Source organism: Ctenocephalides felis, unplaced genomic scaffold, assembly GCF_003426905.1.
Source record: "Ctenocephalides felis isolate EL2017-DRISC unplaced genomic scaffold, ASM342690v1 CF-g0.4_SCAFFOLD_01444, whole genome shotgun sequence".
Lineage (NCBI taxonomy): Eukaryota > Metazoa > Arthropoda > Insecta > Siphonaptera > Pulicidae > Ctenocephalides > Ctenocephalides felis.
Window position 1 is genome coordinate 15,185 of NW_020537598.1, and position 14,386 is coordinate 29,570.

At 36.0% G+C, this 14,386-nt stretch overlaps 1 non-coding gene and 1 pseudogene across 1 annotated transcript; both read left to right on the forward strand.

The window, feature by feature from the left end:
* Positions 1-183, forward strand: LOC113369692 (annotated as a pseudogene).
* Positions 184-7,235: 7,052 nt separating this feature from the next.
* On the forward strand, positions 7,236-7,432 carry LOC113369691. Its single transcript, XR_003366538.1, has one exon. It is a non-coding gene; the product is annotated as a U2 spliceosomal RNA (small nuclear RNA).
* The last annotated feature ends 6,954 nt before the right edge of the window (positions 7,433-14,386 follow it).

A 14,386-nucleotide genomic window follows, 5' to 3' on the forward strand; every position in this document is an offset into this window, starting at 1 on the left:
ATATCATCAGCATTATCTAAAAAGTAACATCTGTTCTTATCAGCTTAATATCTGATAGTATCTGCATAGCAGATCCAGTATATTAAACTGATTTTTGGAAATTGGCGGAATGTCAGGGGCTTGCTCCGCTTCCGCCGCGGGTTGGCCCGGTATTGCAGTACCGCCGGGATCGGCCCATAAAAAACCATCATATAATAATAAATTTAAAAATGTGCATATATTGCATATTAAATATATATATATATAAATATATATAAATATATTTTATTTCTGTCTGTAATATCGATAATTGATTTCAAATTAACTATATAAATTAATTATATAAAAACTATAGAATTAATAATAAAATAAAAAAAGAGTGCGCGTAAGGATCACACGCGATTGAAGTAAAACTTTTAATATTGTATGAGTAGGCAATTAAGATAAAAATAAAAAAACATCATATTTGAATTTTAAAAATCATCTTTTAATAATCATATAACATCAATAATAATAAGATCTCCTGAGCATCGGCACAGCTGTCCTACTGATATTAAGAGTTTGAATATGATGTGAAGCTTTCTTCCTAATTTTGTTACCTATCTTACCGGGAAATTCAAACCATAAACGTAGAAGTTCATCATTATCGCCACGTTCTATGTACACTAATTTTCCCACACAACCATTAGCTAAACCATCACTTACATCAATATTAGCTGTTATTATGTAAAATTTATTCAGAACTAAAATTATTTCATACGGCAAAGCCCCGGTATCAATAACCGATTTTTTTGAAACTGCTGACGAATGTATGATTGTTGATCTGTCGCATGGCAACCTACATAAATATCCGTGGCAGTAGATATTATTTTGTCTTCAACGAGATTCAATATAAATTTATTATATTCCATGGCACATTTATTCTCTAAGAAAAGTCTTATTCCATGAGGACATAATACAGCAACCTCTTCTTTTGTAAAAAAAACGTGATTCAATTAATGCAAGTTCATATAGGGTTTAGCGCTCGACTTACGCATGACATGACGGGAGTGGATACTCGCGACATCAGCGCTTACGGCGTCGTAGTGTTCAACTACACGTTAACATTTTCGTTGCATTTGTACGGATTTACACCCGTGTCGCGCCTAAAAATTTTTACACCCATATCGCGCCTAAAGAAGTTTTACTTCAAAAATATATAAAGCTATACAAATCTAACAAAAGATTATATATAACGATAATAGGATTGAAAAATTTTGCAAGTGTCAGAAAATACTTCATATAAATATGACAAAAAATGAGTTTAATATATATAAGTATGAACACACATCTATCGATAAAGAAATTAATATGAATATGAGCGTCTGTTCTCCTAATAACATATTTTTTTGAAAAATTTTGCAAGTGTCAGAAAATACTTTATATAAATATGACGATAAAATGAGTTTAATATATATAAGTATGAACACACATCTATCGATAAAGAAATTAATATGAATATGAGCGTCTGTTCTCCTAATAACATATTTTTTTGAAAAATTTTGCAAGTGTCAGAAAATACTTCATATAAATATGACAAAAAATGAGTTTAATATATATAAGTATGAACACACATCTATCGATAAAGAAATTAATATGAATATGAGCGTCTGTTCTCCTAATAACATATTTTTTTGAAAAATTTTGCAAGTGTCAGAAAATACTTTATATAAATATGACGATAAAATGAGTTTAATATATATAAGTATGAACACACATCTATCGATAAAGAAATTAATATGAATATGAGCGTCTGTTCTCCTAATAACATATTTTTTTGAAAAATTTTGCAAGTGTCAGAAAATACTTTATATAAATATGACGATAAAATGAGTTTAATATATATAAGTATGAACACACATCTATCGATAAAGAAATTAATATGAATATGAGCGTCTGTTCTCCTAATAACATATTTTTTTGAAAAATTTTGCAAGTGTCAGAAAATACTTTATATAAATATGACAATAAAATGAGTTTAATATATATAAGTATGAACACACATCTATCGATAAAGAAATTAATATGAATATGAGCGTCTGTTCTCCTAATAACATATTTTTTTGAAAAATTTTGCAAGTGTCAGAAAATACTTTATATAAATATGACGATAAAATGAGTTTAATATATATAAGTATGAACACACATCTATCGATAAAGAAATTAATATGAATATGACCGTCTGTTCTCCTAATAACATATTTTTTTGAAAAATTTTGCAAGTGTCGGAAAATACTTTATATAAATATTTTTGTAAAATTTTACAAATGTGAGAAAAGGCTTATAACGACAGTAGAGTTAACAGCCATATTAGAACATTCGCTCATAGAACTTTGGGGGGTGAAGAATAGTTAGGGAATGGACGCGAGAGTTGATAAAAATAGATGAAAAATGAATCGTTGAAATAGTTGGGAATATTTTGTTTATATTGTAGAATTTAAAAAATAGTATTTGTCCGCAAATTTATCGCTTCTCGGCCGAATTGCTAAGATCAAAGTGTAGTAATAATAATAATAATAATAAATAAATATATTTCAGTAGATATATATGTGTACATAGCATTTCTCATTTTGGATTTTTACCCGTAGGTATTTCATCCTTCATATTTGTTCTATCAATACAATAATAAGTATTTCAGATATACAAGTTGTGACATAATTCTGTGACAAAAAAGAGGAAAGAAAATTTATTCCCCAAAAAAAAATCACTTAGCACTATTTATAATAACACATAATAACTCAAAAAGGAGAAAAACAAAAAAAGATTTATTCACTTTGAGGGAGAATATTTGCGTCGAGCCAAGTTTCAATTGCCGCTATGGGTCGATCAGTATATATTTTGGCATGGCGTGATTGCCATACCAAATATCATCTCTTGTGTATTGGCCGAGGCCCGCGATGTTCATATTAGGATGATCCCCACATTTTAGATAAAAATTCTCAGTGAGCTTTTTTATGTAGTCGAGTATTGTCGGTACGTCAGTCTGTTTGTGTATGTATTTTGAAGAGTAGTAATGTCTAGTCAGTGGGTCCCTTATTTTGTTGAGTACAAGTCGTAGTGTCTTATTTTGTAATGTCTGTAGTTTCCGTAAGTTAGACTTAGTCGTCGCGTTCCATGCCGGAGCGCCGTATGTCAGTATCGGTCTTATCAGTGTCAAGTAAAGTGTTCGCTTGTTCTTCACGCTTAGCGGGCCGTTGTGGTTCAAGAGAGGTCTCAGTAGATTTAACATCCCGTAAGCCTGTCCAATTTTCGTATTAATATGTTTTGTGAAGCTGAGTCTATGGTCCAGGGTCACACCAAGATATTTGACATCTTTGGACCACTCAACTTCACAGTTTAATACTTTAATTTTGTCTAAGTCAGTCAGTCTAGTCATGGCATTTCGGCTCTTAGTAAATAAAATTGCCTCCGTCTTTTGCGGATTTATCTTGATCTGCCATTTGTCAGTATATTTCGTCAGCTTGTCTATGTGTGTCTGTATCTTTGTAGTCAGTAGCGTCGGTGATCGTGATGATTTGTATATGGCAGTGTCGTCAGCAAACGTCAGTAAGGTGGTGTCGGCGTCAGTGGGTATGTCGTGAATGTAGACGTTAAACAGTGACGGTCCCAGGATCGAGCCCTGCGGTACTCCCGCCGTCACTTGTTTAACCGTCGAAAGTCCGTTGTCTACTTGTACGGTAAAGTTACGGTCTGAGAGGTATGAGTGTAATGTTCTTGTAATGTATGGTGGAAAATTCAGTTGTATGAGTTTATGTATAAGTCCGTCCATCCAGATGGTGTCAAACGCCTTCTCGAAATCAAGCAACACCAATCCGGTATGGTTTCGTCTGTTAAAATTGAGAACAGTATTTTCTATGAGTTTTGTCAGTGGGTGTAGTGTGGAGTGTCGTTCTTTGAAGCCGTATTGTGTGTCAGGTATGATTTTGTTGTGTCTTATGTGTTTGTTAAGTCTTTTGAGTAGTACCTTTTCGGCTACCTTACTCATTGTGTTGAGGAGGCTGATCGGTCTGTAGTTCTGTGGTATGTCTGGCTGTTTCCTTGGCTTCACTATTGGAAATATGGTGGAGGTTTTCCAAGAAGCGGGAAAGCAGCCTTTTGTCATTATTCTATTTATTATCCGGGTAAGTAAAATGTAGGCGTTCGTCGGCAGTTGTTTAAGTATTATGTTTTGTAGTCCGTCCGGTCCCGGTGCTTTTCTGTTCGGTAATTTTTTAACTATTGTCTTTATTTCAGAAACTGTGGCAGGGTCTATTCGTAAGTCTTTGTCCCTGTGGAGGTCAGTGAAGTTTTGAATTGTCTCGTGTACGTCTTGTTTCAGGTCTGCGTTTGACATATTGGCATTTTGTTTATGTATGTTTTCAAAGTTTTTTGCCAATATTTCCGCCTTGTCTGCTGGTGTCGTTGCGTAATTGTTGTCAGTTAATTTGAGTGGAGGTATGGATGTTGGTTTTTGCGTCAGTCTTTTTGCTGTCTGCCAAATTTTGTGTGGGTCAGTATTTATGTTCTCGAGTCTTTTGGTCCAAGTGTTGTTTCGGTGATCACGTATTTCATTGGAAATAATTTTTGTCAGTCTGTTCACATGTTCCTTGAGTAGTCTGTCACCGGTACGTTGCCACAGTTTCTTTATATGATTTTTAAGTTGTATTTTCAATAAAATGTGTTCTGGCAAGTCGTTGGCTGGTGTTGTTCTTGAGTCTAGTGTCGGTATAGTCTGTTGTACGGCGTCTGTGATTGTCAGTGTAAGGTGTGTTACAGCCTCCTCAATGTCAGTGTTGGTATCGATTGGCATAGTGTGTCGTGTGTTGTCTGTGATGATGTCTCTGAAAATTGGCCAGTTGGCTCTGGTGTAATCTAAAAATTTGCGTGTGGGGGTCTGGTCGACGTCTAGTCTGTCTGAAATGGTCATGAAAACTGGATTATGGTCAGAGTTGAAAAGTGTTCTTGTTATGGGTTCGGATGTTACGTGTAGATTTTTTGTCAATGCCAAATCGATCGTACTGTGATGGTGCGTCTGTACGGTGGCGTATCTGGTCGGCGTGTCAGGAAAGTGTAGTTGTGCGTCTGTGGTGTTGTATTCGGTCAGGTATTCGTAAAGTCTGTTTCCGTTTGCGTTGTTGAAGTTACAGTTCCAAGTTGTGTGTTGTGCGTTAAAGTCTCCTGCCATAAGAACAAATCTATTCGAGTCCAGTAGTCTTTGTAAGTCCGTATGTTCTAGTCTGCTTGCCGGGATGTAAATCGATATTATGGTTACTTTTTGACCTCTCTTGTATACATTAATAGCTGTTATTTCAGAACCGCCCGCTGTCAGGTTTGGCACTTGCTCGTGTCTGATGTTAGACTTAATCAAAATCGCAGTGCCGCCCCATCCGCGTGCGTCGGTCTGTCTGTCGTTTCTGTAAACTTTGTAATTGTTGATATAGAGTCTGTCCGTAGGTTTTAGGTGTGTCTCGTTAATCAGTACTATGTCCAGATCGTATTTTGTTATCGTCTGTCTCAGTTCGTCAACGTTGTTTTTAAGTCCATTTGAATTGAAATGCATTATTTGTAAGTCTTGCGATTGGTTTATGGTGATGAAGTAAGAAAGTTCAAAATTGTTGTGTATTTGTCGTTATAAGTCATGTTTGTGTTAAGTGTTTTTGTCAGTTTGTATAGCTCACTGAAAATTTGCTTTACCTGGGGATCCGTAAATAGCTTCCTGATCTCGCCCATAGCAGTAAAGAGTCCTTCCGGAGTGTTGAGGTCTGGATCGGGTTGGCTGCAGGCAGGCCGTGTTGGTGGTTGCGATAGTGCAGGCCGGATCTGTGATGATGCAGGCTGGACCATTGTTCGTGAGGACTGGACCATTGATCTGTATGGTGACGATGGGATAGGGAGTTGAGGATATTCAGGTCGGACGTTAGGACCATTGTTGGTGGAGTTTACAGCTGACGAGAAGCTCCTCGTCAGTGGCACTGGTGTTGGTGCTGGCCTATACGCTTGTCTTCTCCTGAGAGCGTCGCTTTCCTTCTTTTCTTTGTAATTAATAAGAGCGCTGCATTTGGAATAATTTGCCGGGTGTTCGCTTTTGCAATTGACACACATCGGTGCCTCATGTGGTAGTTTTTGGCACGCTCCTGGTGCGTGCACATTGAGGCACTTTATACACCTGTACTTTAGGTCACAGGTGTACGATGTGTGACCAAAGTTCAAACATTTGTGGCACTGCAGCGCTCTATTCTGCGGCCTATAGGCCTCCCAGGAGAAGATATGTCCCCCAATATTTGTAATTCGTTTTAGCTCCGACATATTCTGGTCTTTATCGAGGAGAACAATGTATATAGGTAATTTGTGTTGACCACCATCTGAGGTTTTCCTCTTTATCTGCACTACTTGCCTGGCTTTAATCCCTTTTGACAGGAGATCTTCATGAACCTCCGCCTCTGTAATTGATGGATGTAGACCGGTTATGGTTATTTTCTTCGGCATTTCCTCTTTGATTGTGTAGGTATAAAATTGATAATTGCAGTCCCTTAACATGTCTTTGATTTTTTCGTGTTCTATAGCGGTGTCAGTGAAAATTTTGTGTAGGTTATTATGGAGGTATTGATATTTAAAATTAATTTTAGATGTTTCTCTTAGATATTTAATTGCTTTTAAATCTATTTGACCTTTTATGATAATCGGTGGGATTTTTGCCTCTTTCGTGGTGGTGTTCTTGGGTGTCACGGTTTGGACGCCTGAGGTAGTTGGTTCCGACCTAGTAATGGTTTTCTCAGGCTCCTTGTTCTTTTTCGCCCTCTTTCGGCGTGTTACTTTCCTGTAGTCCTCACTCTCCCTATCAGTATCCATATCTGTACGGTCCGTGAGCGCATCATATTTATTTTTTAGTGCAGTACTTGTCTGCACGTCCATCTTCTGATTTATGTTCGACATCTTGAATTTTTTCCCAGGCCCCTGCCCGGGAATTATTCTGTTTCCTGAAGAGTTTTGCGCACTGATTTTAAAATTTATTAAAAATGATATAAAAAGACTTCACAATTTTGAAAAAGAAAAAGCACTTGCTAATGGGTGCTTACTTCCTCCCCATTAGCAACCCCAATCCGGGGTTTGGGAAGAAAAGTATGCAAAAGGCACGTTCACCTTTAAAATTTTGACAGATATAATAATATATATCCAACTTGTAAGTATTAAGCCCGGTGCCTTTAAAAAGGCAAGATTTAGAATCAATTCCGGACTTAATACTTATTTCACAAAAACACTGACACTTCCCAAAGTGTAGTATCTGTTCTTATCAGCTTAATATCTGATAGTATCTGCATAGCAGATCCAGTATATTAAACTGATTTTTGGAAATTGGCGGAATGTCAGGGGCTTGCTCCGCTTCCGCCGCGGGTTGGCCCGGTATTGCAGTACCGCCGGGATCGGCCCATAAAAAACCATCATATAATAATAAATTTAAAAATGTGCATATATTGCATATTAAATATATATATATATATAAATATATATAAATATATTGATATGTAATATCGATAATTGATTTCAAATTAACTATATAAATTAATTATATAAAAACTATAGAATTAATAATAAAAAAAAAAAAATATATAAAGCTATACAAATCTAACAAAAGATTATATATAACGATAATAGGATTGAAAAATTTTGCAAGTGTCAGAAAATACTTCATATAAATATGACAAAAAATGAGTTTAATATATATAAGTATGAACACACATCTATCGATAAAGAAATTAATATGAATATGAGCGTCTGTTCTCCCAATAACATATTTTTTTGAAAATTTTGCAAGTGTCAGAAAATACTTTATATAAATATGACGATAAAATGAGTTTAATATATATAAGTATGAACACACATCTATCGATAAAGAAATTAATATGAATATGAGCGTCTGTTCTCCTAATAACATATTTTTTTGAAAAATTTTGCAAGTGTCAGAAAATACTTCATATAAATATGACAAAAAATGAGTTTAATATATATAAGTATGAACACACATCTATCGATAAAGAAATTAATATGAATATGAGCGTCTGTTCTCCTAATAACATATTTTTTTGAAAAATTTTGCAAGTGTCAGAAAATACTTTATATAAATATGACGATAAAATGAGTTTAATATATATAAGTATGAACACACATCTATCGATAAAGAAATTAATATGAATATGAGCGTCTGTTCTCCTAATAACATATTTTTTTGAAAAATTTTGCAAGTGTCAGAAAATACTTCATATAAATATGACAAAAAATGAGTTTAATATATATAAGTATGAACACACATCTATCGATAAAGAAATTAATATGAATATGAGCGTCTGTTCTCCTAATAACATATTTTTTTGAAAAATTTTGCAAGTGTCAGAAAATACTTTATATAAATATGACGATAAAATGAGTTTAATATATATAAGTATGAACACACATCTATCGATAAAGAAATTAATATGAATATGAGCGTCTGTTCTCCTAATAACATATTTTTTTGAAAAATTTTGCAAGTGTCAGAAAATACTTCATATAAATATGACGAAAAATGAGTTTAATATATATAAGTATGAACACACATCTATCGATAAAGAAATTAATATGAATATGAGCGTCTGTTCTCCTAACATATTTTTTTTTGACATTTTTTTTGAAAAATTTTGCAAGTGTCAGAAAATACTTTATATAAATATGACGATAAAATGAGTTTAATATATATAAGTATGAACACACATCTATCGATAAGAAATTAATATGAATATGAGCGTCTGTTCTCCTAATAACATATTTTTTTTGAAAAATTTTGCAAGTGTCAGAAAATACTTTATATAAATATGACGATAAAATGAGTTTAATATATATAAGTATGAACACACATCTATCGATAAAGAAATTAATATGAATATGAGCGTCTGTTCTCCTAATAACATATTTTTTTGAAAAATTTTGCAAGTGTCAGAAAATACTTTATATAAATATGACGATAAAATGAGTTTAATATATATAAGTATGAACACACATCTATCGATAAAGAAATTAATATGAATATGAGCGTCTGTTCTCCTAATAACATATTTTTTTGAAAAATTTTGCAAGTGTCAGAAAATACTTATATAAATATGACGATAAAATGAGTTTAATATATATAAGTATGAACACACATCTATCGATAAAGAAATTAATATGAATATGACCGTCTGTTCTCCTAATAACATATTTTTTTGAAAAATTTTGCAAGTGTCAGAAAATACTTTATATAAATATGTAAAATTTTAAAATGTGAGAAAAGGCTTATCGATAACGACAGTAGAGTTAATAGATATTAGAACATTCGCTCATAGAATTTTGAAGAATAGTTAGGGAATGGACGCGAGAGTTGATAAAATAGATGAAAAATGATCGTGAAATGTTAATATTATAGAGTTAACAGCCATATTAGAACATTCGCTCATAGAACTTTGGGGGGTGAAGAATAGTTAGGGAATGGACGCGAGAGTTGATAAAATAGATGAAAAATGAATCGTTTGAAATTAGTTGGGAATATTTTGTTTATATTGTAGAATTTAAAAAATAGTATTTGTCCGCAAATTTATCGCTTCTCGGCGAATGCTAAGATCAAAGTGTAGTAATAATAATAATAATAATAAATAAATATATTTCAGTAGATATATATGTGTACATAGCATTTCTCATTTTGGATTTTTACCCGTAGGTATTTCATCTTCATATTTGTTCTATCAATACAATAATAAGTATTTCAGATATACAAGTTGTGACATAATTCTGTGACAAAAAAGAGGAAAGAAAATTTATTCCCCAAAAAAAATCACTTAGCACTATTTATAATAACACATAATAACTCAAAAAGGAGAAAAACAAAAAAAGATTTATTCACTTTGAGGGAGAATATTTGCGTCGAGCCAAGTTTCAATTGCCGCTATGGGTCGATCAGTATATATTTTGGCATGGCGTGATTGCCATACCAAATATCATCTCTTGTGTATTGGCCGAGGCGCCCGCGATGTTCATATTAGGATGATCCCCACATTTTAGATAAAAATTCTCAGTGAGCTTTTTTATGTAGTCGAGTATTGTCGGTACGTCAGTCTGTTTGTGTATGTATTTTGAAGAGTAGTAATGTCTAGTCAGTGGGTCCCTTATTTTGTTGAGTACAAGTCGTAGTGTCTTATTTTGTAATGTCTGTAGTTTCCGTAAGTTAGTCTTAGTCGTCGCGTTCCATGCCGGAGCGCCGTATGTCAGTATCGGTCTTATCAGTGTCAAGTAAAGTGTTCGCTTGTTCTTCACGCTTAGCGGGCCGTTGTGGTTCAAGAGAGGTCTCAGTAGATTTAACATCCCGTAAGCCTGTCCAATTTTCGTATTAATATGTTTTGTGAAGCTGAGTCTATGGTCCAGGGTCACACCAAGATATTTGACATCTTTGGACCACTCAACTTCACAGTTTAATACTTTAATTTTGTCTAAGTCAGTCAGTCTAGTCATGGCATTTCGGCTCTTAGTAAATAAAATTGCCTCCGTCTTTTGCGGATTTATCTTGATCTGCCATTTGTCAGTATATTTCGTCAGCTTGTCTATGTGTGTCTGTATCTTTGTAGTCAGTAGCGTCGGTGATCGTGATGATTTGTATATGGCAGTGTCGTCAGCAAACGTCAGTAAGGTGGTGTCGGCGTCAGTGGGTATGTCGTGAATGTAGACGTTAAACAGTGACGGTCCCAGGATCGAGCCCTGCGGTACTCCCGCCGTCACTTGTTTAAACCGTCGAAAGTCCGTTGTCTACTTGTACGGTAAAGTTACGGTCTGAGAGGTATGAGTGTAATGTTCTTGTAATGTATGGTGGAAAATTCAGTTGTATGAGTTTATGTATAAGTCCGTCCATCCAGATGGTGTCAAACGCCTTCTCGAAATCAAGCAACACCAATCCGGTATGGTTTCGTCTGTTAAAATTGAGAACAGTATTTTCTATGAGTTTTGTCAGTGGGTGTAGTGTGGAGTGTCGTTCTTTGAAGCCGTATTGTGTGTCAGGTATGATTTTGTTGTGTCTTATGTGTTTGTTAAGTCTTTTGAGTAGTACCTTTTCGGCTACCTTACTCATTGTGTTGAGGAGGCTGATCGGTCTGTAGTTCTGTGGTATGTCTGGCTGTTTCCTTGGCTTCACTATTGGAAATATGGTGGAGGTTTTCCAAGAAGCGGGAAAGCAGCCTTTTGTCATTATTCTATTTATTACCGGGTAAGTAAAATGTAGGCGTTCGTCGGCAGTTGTTTAAGTATTATGTTTTGTAGTCCGTCCGGTCCCGGTGCTTTTCTGTTCGGTAATTTTTAACTATTGTCTTTATTTCAGAAACTGTGGCAGGGTCTATTCGTAAGTCTTTGTCCCTGTGGAGGTCAGTGAAGTTTTGAATTGTCTCGTGTACGTCTTGTTTCAGGTCTGCGTTTGACATATTGGCATTTTGTTTATGTATGTTTTCAAAGTTTTTTGCCAATATTTCCGCCTTGTCTGCTGGTGTCGTTGCGTAATTGTTGTCAGTTAATTTGAGTGGAGGTATGGATGTTGGTTTTTGCGTCAGTCTTTTTGCTGTCTGCCAAATTTTGTGTGGGTCAGTATTTATGTTCTCGAGTCTTTTGGTCCAAGTGTTGTTTCGGTGATCACGTATTTCATTGGAATAATTTTTGTCAGTCTGTTCACATGTTCCTTGAGTAGTAGTCTGTCACCGGTACGTTGCCACAGTTTCTTTATATGATTTTTAAGTTGTATTTTCAATAAAATGTGTTCTGGCAAGTCGTTGGCTGGTGTTGTTCTTGAGTCTAGTGTCGGTATAGTCTGTTGTACGGCGTCTGTGATTGTCAGTGTAAGGTGTGTTACAGCCTCCTCAATGTCAGTGTTGGTATCGATTGGCATAGTGTGTCGTGTGTTGTCTGTGATGATGTCTCTGAAAATTGGCCAGTTGGCTCTGGTGTAATCTAAAAATTTGCGTGTGGGGGTCTGGTCGACGTCTAGTCTGTCTGAAATGGTCATGAAAACTGGATTATGGTCAGAGTTGAAAAGTGTTCTTGTTATGGGTTCGGATGTTACGTGTAGATTTTTTGTCAATGCCAAATCGATCGTACTGTGATGGTGCGTCTGTACGGTGGCGTATCTGGTCGGCGTGTCAGGAAAGTGTAGTTGTGGTGTCTGTGGTTTGTATTCGGTCAGGTATTCGTAAAGTCTGTTTCCGTTTGCGTTGTTGAAGTTACAGTTCCAAGTTGTGTGTTGTGCGTTAAAGTCTCCTGCCATAAGAACAAATCTATTCGAGTCCAGTAGTCTTTGTAAGTCCGTATGTTCTAGTCTGCTTGCCGGGATGTAAATCGATATTATGGTTACTTTTTGACCTCTCTTGTATACATTAATAGCTGTTATTTCAGAACCGCCCGCTGTCAGGTTTGGCACTTGCTCGTGTCTGATGTTAGACTTAATCAAAATCGCAGTGCCGCCCCATCCGCGTGCGTCGGTCTGTCTGTCGTTTCTGTAAACTTTGTAATTGTTGATATAGAGTCTGTCCGTAGTTTTAGGTGTGTCTCGTTAATCAGTACTATGTCCAGATCGTATTTTGTTATCGTCTGTCTCAGTTCGTCAACGTTGTTTTTAAGTCCATTTGAATTGAAATGCATTATTTGTAAGTCTTGCGATTGGTTTATGGTGATGAAGTAAGAAAGTTCAAAATTGTTGTGTATTTGTCGTTATAAGTCATGTTTGTGTTAAGTGTTTTTGTCAGTTTGTATAGCTCACTGAAAATTTGCTTTACCTGGGGATCCGCAAATAGCTTCCTGATCTCGCCCATAGCAGTAAAGAGTCCTTCCGGAGTGTTGAGGTCTGGATCGGGTTGGCTGCAGGCAGGCCGTGTTGGTGGTTGCGATAGTGCAGGCCGGATCTGTGATGATGCAGGCTGGACCATTGTTCGTGAGGACTGGACCATTGATCTGTATGGTGACGATGGGATAGGGAGTTGAGGATATTCAGGTCGGACGTTAGGACCATTGTTGGTGGAGTTTACAGCTGACGAGAAGCTCCTCGTCAGTGGCACTGGTGTTGGTGCTGGCCTATACGCTTGTCTTCTCCTGAGAGCGTCGCTTTCCTTCTTTTCTTTGTAATTAATAAGAGCGCTGCATTTGGAATAATTTGCGGGTGTTCGCTTTTGCAATTGACACACATCGGTGCCTCATGTGGTAGTTTTTGGCACGCTCCTGGTGCGTGCACATTGAGGCACTTTATACACCTGTACTTTAGGTCACAGGTGTACGATGTGTGACCAAAGTTCAAACATTTGTGGCACTGCAGCGCTCTATTCTGCGGCCTATAGGCCTCCCAGGAGAAGATATGTCCCCCAATATTTGTAATTCGTTTTAGCTCCGACATATTCTGGTCTTTATCGAGGAGAACAATGAACAATGTATATAGGTAATTTGTGTTGACCACCATCTGAGGTTTTCCTCTTTATCTGCACTACTTGCCTGGCTTTAATCCCTTTTGACAGGAGATCTTCATGAACCTCGCCTCTGTAATTGATGGATGTAGACCGGTTATGGTTATTTTCTTCGGCATTTCCTCTTTGATTGTGTAGGTATAAAATTGATAATTGCAGTCCCTTAACATGTCTTTGATTTTTTCGTGTTCTATAGCGGTGTCAGTGAAAATTTTGTGTAGGTTATTATGGAGGTATTGATATTTAAAATTAATTTTAGATGTTTCTCTTAGATATTTAATTGCTTTTAAATCTATTTGACCTTTTATGATAATCGGTGGGATTTTTGCCTCTTTCGTGGTGGTGTTCTTGGGTGTCACGGTTTGGACGCCTGAGGTAGTTGGTTCCGACCTAGTAATGGTTTTCTCAGGCTCCTTGTTCTTTTTCGCCCTCTTTCGGCGTGTTACTTTCCTGTAGTCCTCACTCTCCCTATCAGTATCCATATCTGTACGGTCCGTGAGCGCATCATATTTATTTTTTAGTGCAGTACTTGTCTGCACGTCCATCTTCTGATTTATGTTCGACATCTTGAATTTTTCCCAGGCCCCTGCCCGGGAATTATTCTGTTTCCTGAAGAGTTTTGCGCACTGATTTTAAAATTTATTAAAAATGATATAAAAAGACTTCACAATTTTGAAAAAGAAAAAGCACTTGCTAATGGGTGCTTACTTCCTCCCCATTAGCAACCCCAATCCGGGGTTTGGAAGAAAAAGTATGCAAAAGGCACGTTCACCTTTAAAATTTTGACAGATATAATAATATATATCCAACTTGTAAGTATTAAGCCCGGTGCCTTTAAAAAGGCAAGATTTAGAATCAATTCCGGACTTAATACTTATTTCACAAAAACACTGACACTTCCA